The sequence below is a fragment of the Bos indicus genome, chromosome 11 (assembly GCF_029378745.1).
Source record: "Bos indicus isolate NIAB-ARS_2022 breed Sahiwal x Tharparkar chromosome 11, NIAB-ARS_B.indTharparkar_mat_pri_1.0, whole genome shotgun sequence".
NCBI lineage: Eukaryota > Metazoa > Chordata > Mammalia > Artiodactyla > Bovidae > Bos > Bos indicus.
In genome coordinates this window covers 856,123-876,031 of record NC_091770.1, presented here as the reverse complement: position 1 = coordinate 876,031, position 19,909 = coordinate 856,123, and the positions used below count along the sequence as shown (strand labels likewise).

The following is a 19,909-nucleotide window of genomic DNA, read 5'->3' as shown; positions in this document are numbered from 1 at the left end:
CATCAGAGTCCTTGGGTTTCCTGACTAAAGCCGGCTGCTCCTGTATCAGGCTTCATGAAGCTCTGAGCCTGTGTTCTTATGGAGATTTTCCATCTAGTCTCTCAATGCAGGAGCACAGGAGACTTGTAAAGCTCTGGAACATTCTAGAAGATCATAAACACCAGACCTTCAAGCAGCTGGCTGTAGAAATGGAGGAAAGCGATGCACCAACTCTCACCCCTGTCCTCACATCCTCCAAGCTGAGCTCATCCACACTGGGTCACGAGGAGACACAGCATCCAGAGTTCCTGGCTGGACTCCACTGTTGCTCTGACAATAGAGGAGATACATTGTGTGAGTGGTAGCCACTGAGGTGGGTACACAGCCTTCCCGGAGGATACTGTGTAGACATGCTGTACACATGGAGGGCTGTCCACAAGGGTCAGGACAGAATGCCAGACTTTAGGAACTGCTTTCCCTTCCGTGATTTTTAGCACATTGAAGACCCCAAGAAGTCTTACAATAGTGGAGATAGTTCAATTCTGTAACTCAAGGTTTCCCAAACTTACTAGCTCAGAAAACTCACTTCTGGCAAAGTGCCTGTTGCTGTCTCCCAGCAGAACACACGCTGAGACCTGCTGGTCCAGCCATCTGGGAAGAGTAATGATGTTTGTCACAGTGCTTCTTAAACAGTTGACAATTTGTGCTGCCGGACTGCCAGGGCCCTGACACCCAGCCTTTTTTCTGATAGTTTAGACGGACCCAGTGTCTGAAACCCTAAGGTGTTTTAATGATGGCTTGAGTTTAAAAGAATGGGATCTCAAACTGTGGCCCCTGTGATCCCTGGTCCAGGAAGATGCCACAGAGCATCTAACCTCATGCACCACAACCACTGAGCCCCAGCTCTAAGCCCGCAAGCTGCAACTGCTGAGTCCTCGAGCCTAGAGCCCATGCTCCACAGCAAGAGAAGCCGCCGCAATGAGAAGCCCGCGCGCTGCAACTATGGAAAGCCCGCGTGCAGCAACGAAGACCAAAATAAATTTTAAGAACATCACGTGTGCGTAGACCCTCTGCCACCTCACAGAAAACAGCATTTCTTGTTAAGTGTGCCCAGTGTGTATTAAGAGCTCAACAACTATGGTTTCCACCCAGGAATCCGTCAGGGGACTTATTATACGTGGGGTGTTGGTGTTATCTGGGCAAGACAAAAGCCCCGTTCTCCCCTGGTCGGATGTTAGGTGCTAATAATTCGGGTCACCTCCTGAGGGTGATTCTTAGCCTGGTTCTCAAATATGGGCATCAGTCATGTCACAGGTAAACAGGGCTCATGAGCTTCTCCATGTATAAACCAAAAGACCACCTGGGAAGTAGATTGTCCTAGAAGTGTAACTGAAGATGAGCAATGGGCAAAAACACAGGGTGATCAACTTGGATGCTTGCATTCTTGACGGGATATCTCCGATTCTGGAGGGCAAATGAGCAGAGCTGCTCTGTGTCACCCAGCGAGGTCTGCCTGGAGACATGCTGGTGTTTACCTGCCACATCCTTTCAGTTTTATTGCACTCAATCGCCTTGTATATTTAATGCGGAAATTTGCTGAAGTGGTTACCAAGCCACGGGGAATAGGAAGGCGTGAGGGAGCCGCTTTCTGACCCTGAGGCTGGCAAAGCTGCCTCCTTAACCAGAGCTGTGCTGGGTTACGACGTTATTTGCATTTAGAGCATTGAGTCTTGAAGCTAAAATTGTAGCAGGAGCTAATTGGAGTACAGGCAGCCCGCACTGCCATGGATTTAGGATGTTTACTCAATGATGGATGAGAACTTTCAGGCAAAGAAGGATTTTCCCCTCCGTCTTTCCACAATCCAATGTCAGTCCACAGTGATCAAGGTCCTGATTTGGGGGTGAGTGTGCAGGGCCTTTTTAAAAGTCTTCACAGGCAAGAAGAACAGATTCTGTATCTGACCTTCATAATTTTGCTCTCAAATAGGTGGGAAAAAAAGTAGAAATAGTGACAGATTTTATTTTCTTGGGCTCCAAAATCACTGTGGATAGTGACTGCAGCCATGAAAATAAAAGACGCTTGCTTCTTGGAAGGAAAGCTGTGACAAACCTAGACAGGATATTCAAAAGCAGAGACATCATTTTGCCAACAAAGGTCCATATAGCCAAAGCTATGGCTTTTCCAGTAGTCATGTAGGGATCTGAGAGTTGGACCGTAAAAAAGGCTGAGCACCAAAGAACTGATGCTTTTGAATTGTGCTGGAGAAGACACTTGAGAGTCCCTTGGACAGCAAGATCAAACCATTCAATCTGAAAGGAAATCAACCCTGAATATTCATTGCAAGGACTGATGCTGAAGCTCCAATACTTTGGCCACCTGATGTGAAGAGCCAACTCACTGGAAAAGACCCTGATGCTGGGAAAGATTGAGAACAGAAGGAGAAGGGGGCAACAGAGGATGAGATGGTTGGATGGCATCAGTGACTCAATGGACATGTGTTTGAGCAAGCTCTGGGAGATGGTGAAGGACAGGGAAGCCTGACCCTGTCCTTGTGCTACGGACCCTGGGATTGCAAAGAGTAGACACAACTGAGTGACTGAGTAACAACAAGAACTAAGAAGCAATTGGATGAGATGTCAGTGGGGCTAGGGTTTACAGTGGGGCTGAAGGACCGCATTGCTTTGCCCGAGTTTGGGCAAAGCTGTATTAAGTGCCACTCACACATGTAGGAGACGTGGGTCGGGAAGATCCCCTGGAGAAGGAAATGTAAACCCACTCCTGTGTTCTTGCCTGCGAAATCTTGTGGACAGAGGAGCCTGGTGGGCTAGAGTCCATGGGTTCACAAAAGAGTCAGACCTGACTGAGCGCCTGAAACAACATCTCGGGCCTGATGTTGCATCAGGAGCATCTGGCCGCTGTGCCACTGCACGAGGGACTCAGAGAATCCCCAGCAGAGGCCCCCACGCCCCTACCAAGAGTTTGTCTTCAGGTTCTTGGAACTGATTCCTGATGCCTCCAGAAAAGGGAGGCCTCCCATTTCCGAAGTTCCCACTCCTCCCTCCTGTGATAAGACATAGAAAGAAGAAGAGCCACAGGTTTCTGTCAGTCCAGGCAGAACAAGACTGCTGATCCCACAGAGTAAGGGAAAGACATTTGTCCTCAGAGAGGAGCCTCTTTCCTGAAGGGGATTCCTTACAACGTGGCTCTCGCAGCCTCCATCCTACACTTGGACCCAGAGGCAAGGACGTGAGCAAACCCTAAAGTGCTCAGAAGCATTAATCTCCCGTGCTCTGGTCCTGCTGTGTGTGCACGTGTGAATGTTAAGTCGCTTCAGTCGTGTCTGACTCTTTGGAAACTCATGGACTGTAGCCCACCAGGCTCCTCTGTCCATGGGGTTCTCCAGGCAAGAATACTGGAGTGCAATGCTATGCCCTCCTCCAGGGGATCTTCCCAAACACAGATGGAACCTGTGTCTCTTACATCTCCTGCATTGGCAGGTGGGTTCTTTACCACTAGGACCACCTGGGAAGCCCCCTGGTCCTGCTGGTATTTAGTTATAAGACTTTGCTTTGGGCCTGATGGTGGGTGAAAAGTTGGGGACAATAATACCAACACATAAGGTTGTTTCATAAATGAAGTTCACATTTTTAAACAGTTTGGTTAGAAAAACCCACTCTGAGTATCAGCTTTGCTGCTTGCTAACTGGGTCACTGGGGACAAAGTCATTCGCCACTCTGAGTCTTCATTTTCCCTATCTTAAAATGGGGAGAAATGGCTATGAAAGAGTGGAGGGATGTGCTTTTCACAACAAGTATATTTCATGGTTTTCAATAACTGTTAGATTCATGTCTCAATTTGATGGAAAGATGTATTTCCCCTTGAATTTAGGGAGGAATCAGAGGAGATTATGTTTTATGCTGAAGTTATAAACACTGGCCTACCTCCAGCTAAAAGTCTTTCTGTTTTTACAAGCACTTGAGGGGGATCCAAATGACACCCCAAAATGTGACTCTTAAAGGATTTGAAACTTTTGCCTCATTTGAACCCTGTCATTTCACAACCTTTGCTTTGAGAGAGGCCTGGCTTCCCAGTACTCATGGTTGTTTGCTTTGCCATCTAAACCAGTGTGCACAACAGATATAAAGTAGAACTACTTTTTTTCCCCCAGTAAGCTCTAGAATTTTCCTGTTTGAACTCAATATAAAAAGAGTTAAACTCAAAGTAACAGCCCCCCCAATTTGCCACATCCAGGAACCCCTTTTTCCTCACAGAGGTTTAGGACAGGAGAATCAGATGTGAGCAGCAGTTGTAATGATGAATTGTTGGGGAAGATTTATTACCAGGGGAAGGGATAGTTTTGAATCTACTTTTCTTGGTGCACACAACAAGTATTTATGTAATTCTGCAAAGCACTTTTGAGATAGAAACACACATGTGCACATACACAGGAACTATATTTAGTAACACTACCCATGCAGTCTTGGCCTTAAAAACTCCTGTTTCATCATCTGGCTGGAGAGCCAGTAGCCTGCGCTTTACTAGGAGCCCAGGGACAAAAAGCCTTATAAATACTAGAATCAGCCAACCAGACAGAGCGTGGACAGCAACACCGTCACAACTAAATTACTGTTTCGAGGTGATACATCTTAAATCAGCACACAGTTCTTTCCGATTTCAGTAGTTTGAAATGGAAACAATGCAAATCAACTAATTTACAAAACCAAAACCAATTCACAAACATAGACAGCAAACTTAACAGTTACCAAGGGGGAAAGGGGAGGAGAAGGGATAAATTAAGAGTATGGGATGAATAGATACATTAATACAGTCTGGTATGTATAAATGATCAGGCTTCCCCAGTGGTTCAGTGGTAAAGAATCCGCCTCCCAATTGCAGGAGACAGGGGTTCGATCCCTCGGTCGGGAGAATTCCCCGGAGAAGGAAATGGCAACCGCCTACAGTGTTCTTGACTGGGAAATCCCATGGACAGAGGAGCCCGGTAGACTGCAGTCCGTGGGGCTGCAAAAAAGTCGGACACGACTTAGTGACTAAAACAACAAAAATGAATAAAACAGATAAACCACAAAGACTTACTATATAGCACATGGAATTATATTCAATATATTGTAATAACCTATGATGGGAAAGAATCTGAAGCTGTCCATCTGAAAGTAACACAGTATTAGAAATCAACTATAGCTTAATAAATTTAAAAAATTTTTAAAGAAAATAAGCAAATAAATAAATTGTTTGAAATGAATCAAGGGAGGGGGAAGACAGTATTGACCACAGCAACTGAATTTCTGAAAAATATTTTATTTACAAATAAAGTCTTACATATGAATCTTCAGACTTACTAGTCCCAACAAACATTGCACTGATTGATATCTGTGTCAACTAGAAAGATCAGAAAGGGAAGGAGACGGTTCCATTCTGTAGTATTTACAGGTATCTGCCTTTGTTTGCGGAGAAGGCAATGGCACCCTACTCTAGTACTCTTGCCTGGCAAATCCCATGGATGGAGGAGCCTGGTAGGCTGCAGTCCATGGGGTCGCTAGGAGTCGGACATGACTGAGCAACTTCACTTTCACTTTTCACTTTTCATGCATTGGAGAAGGAAATGGCAACCCACTCCAGTGTTCTTGCCTGGAGAATCCCAGGGACGGGGGAGCCTGGTGGGCTGCCGTCTATGGGGTCGCATAGAGTCGGACACGACTGAGGCGACTTAGCAGCAGCAGCAGCCTTTGTTTGATCTGAGACAGTGGTGATTCACAGAGCTATTGCAGTGTGTGAAACAGTCTGCTGGTAATGCCAGCTCAGATCTTCCAGAACTAAACCTATGATGAATTCCAGGGGACCAAAACCTCTTTATGATTTCTGCAGAGCAGACTCATATCCGAGTGTGTTCATGACATTTACAGTAGTGAGGTGCCTGGGGAACAGGAAGGGGTGCTTTGTAAGGACAGATAAGCTCTGATTAGGCGTATGAGCTCATTCATCAGATAAAAATATGACACCTGGGCTTTAACCCATTCTTTATTCTGAAAGAAAAGAAGTGGAGGATGAAGGGAACCCAGAGCCTTAAGTATTGATTTTTCACAGGCTGCCTCTCTTAACGCATTTTGTGGTTTGTTTCAACCCCATCCTTTAAACTGGTGGGAATGTAGATTGCTGCAGCCACTGCGGAAAACAGCATGCAGGTTTCTTAAAAAACTAATAAAATTAGAACTCCCATATGACTCAGCGATTCTACTCCTAGGTATACACCTACAGAAACCCAAACACTAATTCAGAAAGGCACATGGACCCCAACATTCATAGCAGCAGTATTTCAATAGCCAAGATACGGAAACAATCTAAGTGCCCGTCAACAGAGGAATAGATAAAGAAAAACGGTACTTGTATACAATGAAACACTACTCATTCTCTTTTTCTAAAAAAAGATGAAATTCTTCCAATTGCAATAACATGTACGGACCTAGAGGGCATTATGTTTAGTGAAATAAAGTCAGGCAGAGAAAGACACTGTGATATCACTTATATGTGGAATCTAAAAATACAGATATATCATCAAATATGCAGATGATACCACTCTAATGGCAGAAAGTGAAGAGGGACTAAAGAGCCTCTGGATGAGGGTAAAAGAGGAGTGGAAAAATTGGCTTAAAATTCAGTATTTGAAAAACTAAGATCATGACATCCAGTCCCTTCATTTCATGGGAAACACAAGGAGGAGAAATGGAAGCAGTGACAGGTTTTATTTCCTTGGGTTCTGAAATCACTGTGGACAGTGACTCTGGCCATGAAATTAAAAGACATTTGCTCCTTGAAAGAAAAGCTATGACAAACCTAGACAGCATATTAAAAAGCAGAGACAACACTTTGCCATGGCGTGCTGCAGTCCACGGGGTCGGAAAGAGTCAGACACGACTGAACGACTGAAATAAAGTGAACTGAACTGAACTGATGGTTTTTCCAGTAGCTGTGTACGAACGTGAGAGCTGGACCATAAAAAAGGCTGAGTGCCAAAGAATTGATGCCTTTGAACTGTGGTGTTGGAGAAGACTTGAGAGTCCCCTGGATCAAACCAGTCCATCCTAAAGGAAATCAACCCTGAATGCTCATTGGAAAGACTGATGCTGGAGCTGAAGCTCCCATACTTTGGCCACCTGATGGGAAGAGCCAGCTTCTTGGAAAAGACCCTGATGCCGGGAAAATCTGAAGGCAAAAGGAGGGCAGCAGAGGATGAGGTGGTTAGAGAGCATCACTGACTCACTGGACATGCATTTGAGCAAACAGCAAACTTTGGGATATAGTGAAGGACAGGGAAGCCTGGTGTGCTACAGTCCACGGGGTCCCAAAGAGTCAGACATGACTTAGTGACTAAACAACAGCAAGCCATAACAAATAAGAAAGCAATTCACAGGTATAGAGAACAAACTAGCGGTTAGCAATGAGCAGAGAGAGGGAAAGGGGACAGGATGGGGGTAGGGGGTTACGTACAAACCACAATGCATAAAATAAATAAGCTGCAGGGATATGTTGTACAACATAGGGAATATAGCCAGTATTTTACAATAGCTATACATGGAATACAATCTTTAAAAATTGTGAATCACTATGCTGTACACCTGAAATTTATATAATATTGTACATCAACTATGTGTCAATAAAAATAAACAAATATTTTTAAAGCTTTGGCAATTTGTTTCATCTTCTCCTCTGTTTCTTCCTCCTTTTCTAAGGGAGCAGAAAGAAACTTTCTTAGAGGTCCTCTTAGTAAAGTGAAGTCGCTCAGTCGTGTCCGACTCTTGGACCCCATGGACTGTAGCCCACCAGGCTCCTCCCTCCATGGGAGCCTCCAGGCAAGAGTACTGGAGTGGGGTGCCATTTCCTTCTCCAGGGGATATTCCTGACCCAGGGATCGAACCCGGGTCTCCCGCATTCCAGGCAGACGCTTTAACCTCTGAGCCACCAGAAAGCCCCAGAGGTCTTCTTAACCCTGCTCTATATCTTAGGGGACTCGAAATATTCTCAGTGTCCTCAGTTTCTCTTCCAATGGGAGCACAGTTTGAAAGATGGACTCCACCAGCCTTCATCTGAAGAGACACAGTACAGCCTAACACAGAGAGGGCTTCTCTTCCTCTATTTCAAAGCAGCTTCCAGATCTGGTGTTTTGAACACATCTCCCCAGGGCTTGAAAGCCCGAAAGTCCTATCTTCACGTAACAGTTAAGGAAATTATGGGGTAGAGGTTAAATGACAGTTTCAAGTGAAAAGCTCATGCTACAACCCAGGTCTTCCTTGTTCTGGTTAGTTCCTTGTCCTGGTTCTCCTTTATCACAAAATGCTCTTGCACAATCCACCCTCTGGGACAGTGTTAGTAAACAAAGACGGCTGTCAGCCACCTGCCTGCAGAAATAAAGGCGATTACACATGTATCTTAAGGCTCAGTCTAAGTTGCCAAGACTTGAGACACCCTCTTGACTTCCACTAACTTCTCAGGTGCTCCAACCCTTTGGCCACCTTGATGCAAGGAGCCGACTCATTGGAAAAGGTCCTGATGCTGGGAAAGACTGAAGGCAGGAGGAGAAGGCAGAGGAGGAGGTGGTTGGATGGCATCACTGACTCAATGGGAATGAATTTCAGCAAACTCTGTGAGATGGTGAAGGACAGGGAGGCCTGGTGTGCTGCAGCCCGTGGGTCACAGAGTCAGACAGGACTGAGAGAGTGGACAACAAAAGCGTCCTAGAAGTTACAGGGCTGGAAATGGACCGTGATGGTCACCGGGGCCTGGATCCACAGGGAAATGAAGGTCAGGGAGTTTCTAATTATAAACAACAAGCCAGAGTTTGGACTGGCTGTTTTTGTCGTCTCAGAAAACCTTCCACAGAATGACTTGTCTCCCTTCATTGTGTGAGGTTTGCGCTTTTTTGAACTGCTCTGTTTAGACAGTTTGAAAGTGTTTTTTCATTAATTTTTGCTGGCCAAGCGTCTCCCGAAGCCGAGTTAAGAAGCAGAATAATGAGGCTTTCAATCATACACGGGACTGACAATCAGCTAATAAAAAAATTCCTTTTTTTTTTCCTTCCTATTTCCTCAAAAGGCAGTTCTCAGAAAAACAATTCATTTACTGTATGTACCCTGTTTACCAGCAAGGTTAAAAGTTCAGGAAAAAGAAAGACATCAAAATATTTACATTAAAGCAAATCAGAGTCCTCCTCCTGCGTCTGGCGCTGTAGGCTTCGGATCGGCCGCTTGTCGTGCCCCTGAAGCAGGGAAAGCCACGCTCTGGCTGGCGGGCCCCACACTGCTCTGGCTCACTCTATCTACCACCGGTTTTTCTTTTTTCTTTTCCTGTATTGCCGTCTTTGCTTCTCTCACTTTCTAGATCTTTTCTTCCCTTGGATATGATTTTATGGCTGAGGTCATTAAGACCCCATCCCAGTAATTTTGCTGACGGCCTATTTCTACCACTTCCTTTATTATTTATAATTGTGACTTTTAAAAAATTCTCCATTTTCATGTATTAAAATAGTTAAGATGATGGTCACCGTTTATTGATTCTGTACTTCGTGCCTCATGTTGGGCCAAGTGCCTTCATAAGGGGGCTTCCCAGATGGCTCAGCTGGCCAAGAATGCTCGCACTGCAGGACACACAGGAGATGCAGGTTCCGTGCCTGAGTCCAGAAGGGCTTTCATACATTGCGGCAAATACCCTTGTGTGCCCAGCCTGGGAAGCATTTCTCTCCATAGTTGATGATTTTGGAAATCGAGACTCAAAGAGATTAAACTTGCAGACCAAGACCATGCAGACCAGACTTGGGACCCAACAGATCAAGTGCTGGAATTTATGGCATCTTCATTTCTCTACTTTAGAGGAAGAGCCCCAGGACTGACCAGCTTTTCAGAAGTACTTTCCTGGGTCCTTCTTGCCTCGGGAAGGAACGGATCAAGGAAAGTCAGGTGTCCCTCTACTAACGCGAGCAATGATCTTCCAGAGGGTGTGGCGGGCAAGGGCCAGGCAGGGGAATATGCCAGCCGTGGGTCAGGCCAGCCATCCTCGCCTGTGGTCAGCACCTCGCTGCTGTGCTGATCATGGTGGAAATCTGGCCTTAACTAGAGGAGGGCTCTACCAGGCTGGGCTGTGTGGCCTCTGCAAGTCTGTCCAGGAGGAGGCAGTCCTGGGGTGTCAGCCAGGGACACAGAGCTGGAGTGGGCAGCTCAGCTCTCCTCCACACAGACAGTGGGCATGAACCTTGGAGCCAGGAACACTCCTCCAGCCACCTGTGCAGGGCAGAGAGAAAGGGCATCCAGAGTGAGTCTGCTGTGGGCACATCCTTCTTGTGGCCCTACTATGTGCCAGTCACCAGCCGGGCATGAACAATGGGTGAAGATGGCTCAGGGCCTGTGCTCACCAGGCCCAGAGGGCGTCCCTGTGCCTCCCATCTGTGTCACCTCTCAGAGTGGCTTCCTTGAAGTGCCCCAAGGGGAGAGGAGGGGCAGAGGTCTCCCCTTCCGTGGCATCTTGTGAGTCTGAAGCGGGGCTGCCAACAACCCCTGAGGGGTCAGGAAGCACACCCATTTCACACACACCATGGACACGACACACACTCCACAGATATCCTCCCCCCACACACAGTCCACACACACAACAACATACACATGTACGCACACATCACAGACACTGGAAGGCACACACACATCACAGAGTCGGCCCCACACCCCACACCCACTTTGCACATGCAGTGTGCAGACATCCACGCATACACACATACAGGTGCTCATGTGCCACAGATACCCACGGTCAGCTACACACACAGCACGTGGGTCACACACAAACACACTGAACACACACAGGAGCCATGGGCAGCTGTGCCCACACCACACGTGTGCCACCCCCACAGAGCTCACAGGGCCACACTGCATGTGCGCGAGCACACACACACATGAGTGCAAGCACATATGCTTTTTCCCTTGTCGTTGACCCTCCTTATTCTGGGGCACCAGAAATAGGGGGTGAGCTGCCGAACCACCTTCCTCCTGGAAGAGAGGATGGGTGTGTGAAGGAGTTCAGTGTTTGTAAAGCAAACTTTACACTTCTTGGGCTTTTTCCAGAAGCCGTTTGCCAGTGCAGGAGACATAAGAGACGCGAGTCTGATCCCTGGCTCAGGAAGATCCCCTGGAGGAGGGCATGGCAACCCGCTCCAGTATTCTTGCCTGAAGAATCCCATGGACAGAGGAGCCTGGCGGGTTACAGTCCGTGGGGTCACAAAGAGTCAGACACAACTGAAGCAAGTGGGCACACCGGCAAAGCAACTTCTTGGAAAAATTAAAAAGCAGCCCTAATGTGACCTAAAGAAAGAGTAACCACTATTTTGCTGTCCAAACCAGGACATGCATGAGAGTGAAAAGCAGAGTGGAAAGGCATTACCAGGCACTAACTGATGGCTGACAGGCGTGGATGGGGGTGTCCCAGGCAGACCCAAGTTTTCCTCCCCTAAAGGGACCAGGAACAGTCATTCCACGCTTGTGCTCTGCTGCCTCTAGAGGCTTCAAAGATTAAAATTAATGGAATAAGAATCAGTAAGAGCTGGAGACACAGCAGTATTTGTTTGAACTTTTTATTTTAATTGGAGGCTAATTACTTTATAATACTGCAGTGGTTTTGCCATACATTGACATGAATCATGTCAATGTATGGCAAAACTTTTTATTTTATACTGGAGCATAGCCAATTAACAATATTGTGATGGTTTCAGGTAGACAGCAAAGGGACTCAGCCATATATGTATGGATATGTATGTATCCATACATGTATCCATTCTCCCCCAAACTCCCTTCCCATCCAGGCTGCCACATAACATTAAGCAGAGTTCCCTATTCTATGCAGTAGGTCCCTACTGGTCATCCATCCTAAATTCAGCAGTGTGTACATGTCCCTCCCAAACTCCCCTTCCCCCCATCCTTCCCCTTCTGGCAACCTCAAATTCAGAACACTAATAGTTTGGGATGATGTATTCCCCTCATTTTTGCCTGTCTTCTTAAAGGGCAGGGAGGACTTTAAGGGAGGACCACTTCTACCGCTGGAGCTATTTTCACGGCTCCTCAGCCCGTCTCAATGATTCTCTAACAGTGCTGCCACTAGCTGAGGGCTGGAGGTCAGCCTGGGGCCCTGGGAGCTTCTGTCTAACTGATTTCCCCACTCCGCCCACCCCACAAGCTCCTCAGAAGAATAAAGACCAAATTCTCTTTACCAGAAGTTCGGTAGCACCTACGTCAGGCAGGCATATGTTGGGCTTTGGAGGTGAAAGGTGTGACCACAGAGCTCTGACCTCAAGGGGCCCAGAGAGCAGAGCAAACAGCTGTGCTCCCTGGTCTCCTGGGATCTTGTTGAAAAGCAGACTCTGGTGCCAAGGGGCCCGGGTGGGGCCTCTGCCTTTTCGACCAACCTCCCACCACGCTTTGAGAATTAGGCACTTTGCAGAGAACAGACCTGTCCACATCCTGGCCCTTTAGTGATTGAGCATCCTCAGCTGCGTCTTACCAGGAGGCAGGACCAACATCACTGAGTTACCCCGGGGTCACTGAGTTACCCTAGAAAATGTCTGGGTGCTGCCACCCACCTGCAGGGATGCTGCTGCACCCACAAGGGAACCAGGATCTCACAGGGGTCATCTGACTTCCAATCGCCCGATTTTCAAGGACGCCCTGTTGCTGTTGTTTGGTTGTTAAGTCGTGACCGAGTCTTTTGAGACCCTTTGGACTGTAGCCTGCCAGGCCCCTCTGTCCATGGATTTTCCAGGCAAGAATACTGGTGTGGGTTGCCATTTTATCCTTCAGAGGGTCTTCCTGACCCAGGGATCAAACCCGACTCTTCCTCACTGGCAGGCGGGGTCTTTATTGTGGAGCCACCAGGGACACCCTCAGTGGCGCTCTCGTATCTTCCAGCTGGTGCTTAGGGTTCACAGCCCTTCACAAGGAGAGAAATGGCATCTGCCGCACATGTTCATAAAACTCAGGAACAGAACAGCAGGGACAAGTGAGGCCAGACTGCTCTGGATGTCCGTCAGGATGCACCATCACGTTCCTAGCTTTGTGCTTTGGAGCAAAATGAGACTCTGTTTTCTTAACTGAAACAAAAGGATAATAATTTCACCTCTGTGGCCAGTTATGAGAACTGGAAATAATGTTGTGAATCACCAAAAAGTGGGATTATTCTCAAAGTGCCCCTTTATTAATCTGTCTATTTGGACAGTTGTCACTGAAAACACAGTGCCTGGAGACGTGGGTAGAGAGGGACCCTGACTGCAGGAGGGGCTGTGGAGTGGCTGTGCCCCGTCCCAGCCACGGGGACTCAGATGGCTTCAAGATCCAGCTAAGTCCTGGGAAAAGAGAAGGAGTCCCGGGGTTACAGTAGTGAGAGCATCACACACGGGCAGACCTTCCCGAGGGACTCCGAGTGTCACATGTGGAGACGTCAGTGCTCCCCACACACATGTGAGTCAAGTCTAGCCCTTCCCCCCGCCATGTAGATTCCCTTCCACAGGATCAAAGCAAACAAACGTGATTGGAAAGTACTTCAGTCTTAACAAAAAGACATTTAAATCTAGAAATTTCAAGTACGGCTGTTTATCAGAAAGCCTCAGCCTCCATACACCTGTGGCAGAGTGCCTAAAACTATGAAACGCTCACGGCTTTTGATAAACGGAGTCAGAACCCGATGTGGGGATTCACGTGAGTGAAGCCGAGCCCTGCTGTTTCAATCACAGTGCCTTTCTGAGCCAGGTGCTCACGTGGGGAGCAGGGGAGGAACATCGATTCCCGACACCAAGCTTTCATCTGCACTGGATTCATCTTCTCTTACTGGCATCTCTGTCGGAAAGGGAACACCTGGACCAGCAAGCAGGAGGAGAGTCACCTGAAGCCCAGGATCCCAAGGGTGACCACATCCATCCTGGTCAAGGACCCGGAGCCCTTAGCTCAGTCATGTTTGTGCTAGGATTGTGTTTGTGCAGATCTAACTGCAGGGCAACTTGCAAACATCTTACAGATACTGGAGTGAAAAGGAAAGGGTCTGGAAATTGGGGACAAGCAAATATCACCACCACTTCCGAAAAGAATGGGTTCTAGAACTTGCCAGAGGGAAAGATGGAGTGAAGGGATGGTTAAGGAGCTTGGGATGGACATGTACACACGGCAATATTTAATGCAGACAGCCAACAAGGACCTGCTGTATAGCACAGGAACTCTGCTCAGTGTTATGTGGCAGCCTGGGTGGGAGGGGGATTGGAGGGAGAATGGGTACTCGTATATGTGTGGCTGAGTTCCTTTGCTGTTCACCTGAAACCATCACAGTGCTGCTGATCGGCTATACCTCAATACAAAAAAAAATAAAACAGAAGCGGTTCTAAAAACTCCAGAAGAGCAGACTTGCTCCAGTTTCCAGGCAAACCCAGAAAAGGCGTGAGGCATTTGGGAAGAAAGTGGTGGTCTCTAGAGGAGCACTGCGAGTTCTCTAAGAGAAAGTCATTCCATGCTAACCTCGTTTCCTGTTTTGACGAGCTTCACCAGAACAGTCAATTAGGGGAATGCCCCAGAAAGTGTGTCTTGCTTTCAGTAAAGCATCTGAAAACCTCTCATCGGATCCTATGCGCGTAAGATACAAAAAATGCTCCAAAGGATGGTGTGACCAGGAGAATCCACGCTTGATAGGAGGAGCACCCCGAAGGAGTCCACTCACAGCGTCGTGTCAGTCCTGCTGCCTCTAGTCCCACCGCGGCTGCCGGAGAGGGCCAGGATGGCCACCCGGAGGTCTTAGTTGGACTATTCAGCGTTCTCTGCCTTGTGGCAAGTGTGGTTTGAAATGGTTCTCCACAGTTCTATAACTAGAGAAGGCTAAAAACTCCAAGGGGACAGTGCTGGTCTCTGGCTGGTTTTGCACCAGTTCTAGCTACTGGAAGGAGCAGAAATGCTCCCATGGAGGCTCAGAGGGCTCTGTGCAGTCACCATTCAACTTTAAGAGAAGGTCCTACTGTAAAGCACAGAGAATGATACTCAACTTCCTTGACAAACCATAAAGCAAAAAGAAATGTGTGTGTGAGTGTGTGTGTGTGTGTGTGTGTGTGTGTGTGTGTGTGTAAGTGAATCACTTTGCTGTACAACAGAAATTAACACACCATTGTACATCAACTGTGGTGGTGGTGGTTTAGCTGCTCGGTCACGTCTGACTCTTGAGACCCCATGGACTGTAGCCCCCCAGGCTCCTCTGTCTGTGGGATTTCCCAGGCAAGAACACTGCAGCCGGCGGCCATCTCCTTCTCCAACACCAAGCACGCTTCCATTAAAACAACTGATTAATTAAAATATAGCTTGGAAGGAGACACTGAAAGCATATTTGTTGAATTTACAGACTGCAAGACCTCTGAGGGAAAAATGGCTCACTCACATGAGCTGGAAAACTGGGATGAAACAAGACAGAACCCCACATTTCCTTTCAAATCACAATCCACTGGAGGAGCACAAAATCAGGGCACGTTTGATTCCAGCCGTGCTACTACGTACTTGAGTGCAGCCAGAAATGACAAAATGACACCCGAAAGGCTTCATCTTTACTTGTAAATTCTTTCCATAATATTAAAGCTCTTCAGTGTGTGAGACAAGTTCTAAAAATCCCTTCCCTACTTACAGGGTGACCTTGTTGTAAGAACAAAATAAGTCAGAGGTGGTAAAGTGCTTTGAAAAAGGGAAAGCTCTGAAATTCAAAATAGTGTTATTATTTGTTGTAAGGTGCTTTCCCTCCAAAAAAAGAAAGAAAAAATCTGACAGACTGCAAGTGATAAGCAGAAAATGATTCAGCGCTGAGTTCTGTTTCTCCAGCTCTAACCCCAAATTGGTAGAGCTTGCAAGCTGCCCCGCTGTTTTGTTCAGTCACTCAGTCCGACTCTTTGTGACCCCACAGACTGCAGCACACCAAACCTCCCTGTCTCTTACCATTTCCCGGAGTTCTCCCAAGTTCATATCCATTGAATTGCCATCCAACCATCTCATCCTCTGTTGCCCCCTTCTCTTGCCCTCAATCTTTCCCAGCATTAGTCTTTTCCAATGAGTCAACTCTTCAAATCAGGGGGCCAAAGTATCAGAGCTTCAGCTTCAGCATTAGCTGAGCCCAGCTTCAAAAGCCTAAATGCCTCTCAGACTCCAAACCCCTCTTCTGGCCATCTGCTTTTCCAAAAGTTCTTTCTGGAAGATCAGCTTTCCACTGATTAAATAATCATTCAGAAATCTCCCTTTCCAGAGCCGGGTCTTTAAAGATGTAACCAGGTAAATGGCCAGAGTGGATGCCAAATGACTTCAGCTGGGGCCTTAGACTTTTGCAACGATTTAAAACTTTTTTCAGTCTCACCACTCTTGCTGCTGTTCAAAAGTTAGGTGAAAAATACACTGTATTTAGTTGCTAAATGCAAGACAGGAGAGCAGGTCTTAGTCAAGGTAACAGACAGGGATAATGACCTTAAACTTCTTTCAAGAGGGTCAGTATAATTTTACTTGGTAGTTATAGGCCTCAGAGTGGTCCCAGACTGAGCTGCCTGGTAGAACTTCCTGTGACAATATGAAGGTTCTATTATCTGTTATGTCCAATATAGCAGCCATAAGTCACAGGTGGCTATCTATATTTAAATTAATTAAGATAAAAATAAATTATAATTTTAGCTCCTCAGTCACACCAGTCACATTTTAAGTTTTCAATGGATTCTCATGGTCAGTGGTTGCCATTTTTGTCCATACGGTCCTAGACCAATCATTCTGAACCTTGGCTACACTATGGACTTACCTGGGGAGCTTTAAAAATACTGATATCAGTCCCCCCACCCCAAATTCTAGTGTGATTAGTCCTGGTGGAGCCTGGGCTTTTGAGGTTTGTTTTTTTTTTAACTCCTAGATAATTCTAATGTCTGGCCTGGGTTCAGAACCATTACTCCAAACATCTACCCACAGGGCACAGCCACAAGCCCATAAATGGTCCTGGGTTCCTGGCACTCTCAGGGGCTTTGTCTCTGCTGCTCCATGATATTTTTCTGCATAGACTCTCCCTCTTCTAGAACCCAGGGAAACGTAATGAGGGAGGTGGAAGAAAAGGACCTCAGGGTAGAGTGGGGCCTCAGGAATCTTTTCACCCGCTCCTCCTAGTGTTCTTTAAGGAAATTGGTGTCCCGAGTTCGAGGACTCGTCCAAGGCAAAGGCTGGCAGAACAAGGATGGGAGCTGTGTCCTCCAGACACCCCGCACATCCCTTCACTGGGATGTGGAGGTCACTGTCCCCTTCTGGAACGTGAGTGAACACAATGTAACTTTAGGATATTCATAAGCAATGGAGGAGGAGAAGGGGATGACAGGGGATGAGACAGTTGGATGGCATCACTGACTCAATGGACATGAGTTTGAGCAAGCTCCAGGAGATGGTGAAGGACAGAGAAGCCTGGCATGCTGCAGTCCATGGGATCACAAAGTGCTGGGCATGACTTAGACACTGAAAAACAACAACACAAGAAATGCAAAGATTGGTTTCAGATGAGGGTCTGAGTATCCAGAGGGCAGATGGTTCATGATCAACCTTTCCTGTTGGGCAGTGAATTGGCAGGAAGATTGGGTCCTCTCTGAGGGTACACTGTTTATCTCCTTAGCTCATCAGAATAAAGGGATTGGCAGTTTCCTCACCCAACAGACAGTGGTTAGAATACAAGGTGCTCACCCTCACAGGGTCACTCTGAGAAGCAGTGTCATGATGGATCCAGTCAGTACCTTATCCCTGAGCAGAGTGTCAGGTGCTGGGGACAACCTGAGGGGTAAGACAGATCAGAGGCTGCCTTTATAGAACCAAAATCCGGAGGGGCAGGTGAGAGTGATAGCTAACTAATAAGTGAACAAGCAGCATAATTGTAGAGGGAATGGGATCTCTCAGGACAGGTGGTCAGAGAGGCCCCCTGACTTGGGGACATTTGGGCTGAGACCTAGATATACATCTTGTATATACTGTTCAGGACAGTAGGGGGGTTTCGATATGATCATCATGGTCTACTGATAAATTAATTCTGAACTGTGTGAAACAGTAGGACACGGTCATTTTAAATTATTCTTATGTGTCTGCTAAGCTTAAACATGAAGACAGACAGGAATTTCTGGAAGGCAACTCCTAATGGCCTCTTTGGCCAGGTCCCCAAGAGAATGGAAATGTCCTACCAAGAGCGGGGAGGGGGTGCGATCCGGCAGAACGGGCGTGCCGATGTTTACTCACTTCAAGGAATATTTAGGTGCCATTTCTAGGGGCTCCAATGTGAAGGGTGGATTTAAAAAATCTGGGCATCTATGGTCTGTAATGAACTGTCTAGCACCCACTATACTTGGTGAGTGAAGCCTAGAGAGGCTCACACAGAACTAGACTAGAGGTGTTGGGAAGGCCAAGCAGACTGACCCCATCCTCACCCTTCTCTTCAGAACCTGGCACAGAGAAGCCCAAAAACCCTTGTGGCATGAAACAGTGAATGAGTGGCTGATGTGCAGAGGGAAGGAGAGGGGCAGCTGAGAAGACAGAAGTCTGCAGTAGCAAGCTCAAGGTTGGTGACGATTCAGGGCCACCGTCTGTAGGCCATGATCAGAGAGGGTGTGGGAAGAGACTTCCAAATATCTCCCAGGATTTTTCTCAAGTGTCAGCTTGCCAGTACTGATTCAAGAGAGGGCTTCCAGAGAGAGAAGAAAAGGCAGGGCAGACCAGACTGAGTAATAAGTGATTCAAGTTCAACACACTTCTTCTAGAAGCTGTCATAATGAGCTGTGTGGTTATGACATGGTTTCTCTGTGGTCCTAGAGAAATGAATCTCAAACATTATTTGGTCTCCTTTACATTGAGATTTAAACAGAGCTATTGAGATCGTGGAGTTCAGAGGAGCCTGGAGTGCTACAGCCCATGGGGTCTCAAAGAGTCAGACACAACTTAGCGGATGAACAGCAACAATAAGTAAACAATCCATTTTTCTTTAGTTATGCTTTTAATGAAGGAAAAGGGGCAAAGATACACTGAGAGTGGCCAGCTACATAGGAAACCGACCAGACTAGCCCATGACCACAGTATGGCAGACACATCACACTGAACGTCGAGTCCACGGCGGTTGGAATCAGGTCCCAGGGCCAGCCCTTCCCCCGCACTCGGCTGTGGGCAGCAGGTAGAGGTGATGCAGAGGGGCTGAGTCCTGTGTCATTTTCAAGCAAGTGTGTCATAAAGTTTCCTGTTTCATCTCCCAGTTATTCTGAAACAAAAACATGCACGAAAAACACAGGTCACTGCCAACCGCATTGAGACACAGTCACTCCAGTACATGGAAACCGAAAAGGGAAAGACAGATCGTAAATGCCACAGCAAGATGGGGAATCAAATTTATCAGCATCTATTCAAATGGTGATAATCAACAAAAACTGCGGTGGGGATGGGGGTGGGCGGGGCATCTGTTCAAAAATAATTCAGAAAGAGGCTGTAAAGGCAGATGTTCCCAGAAGCCCACTGCCTGTTTACTGAAAAGTTGAAGTCAATTCTGCCTCCTCCGGGTCCAGGTCTAAGTCTGGGGCACACCATGGCACTATCCCTATGTGCCCTTGTTGGTCTAGCTGAAGTCAGATAGGACTCCCTGGACAACCCTGGTGCTGGCCCAGGTGATACTCTGAGAGCCTCTCCTCAGGGGTCCAAAGAGACTTAAAAGAAGTCACCACGGAATTGTAGTTGGATGCAGGTGGGTGCAGAGGATGGTGTCTGAACTTCTGGTCCCCTCTCCTCTTCCCATTCAAGAGAGCTGGTCTCCCAGGGACCTCACAGCATTGTGAGCACACAAGCTTGTACCGAGCAGCCTCAGCGAGGTAGGAGGAAGGAGAGATGGTAAGGG

At 47.2% G+C, this 19,909-nt stretch overlaps 1 long non-coding RNA gene across 8 annotated transcripts in view; it reads right to left on the bottom strand.

The window, feature by feature from the left end:
- Positions 1-19,909, bottom strand: part of LOC109565700 (uncharacterized) — a 222,365-nt gene that overhangs the window by 140,903 nt on the left and 61,553 nt on the right. For all 8 annotated transcript variants that reach the window (XR_011569181.1, XR_011569183.1, XR_011569182.1 and 5 more), the window contains exon 2: positions 167-19,282. This is a non-coding gene — a long non-coding RNA (uncharacterized lncRNA). The remainder of the gene's footprint in view (positions 1-166; positions 19,283-19,909) is intronic.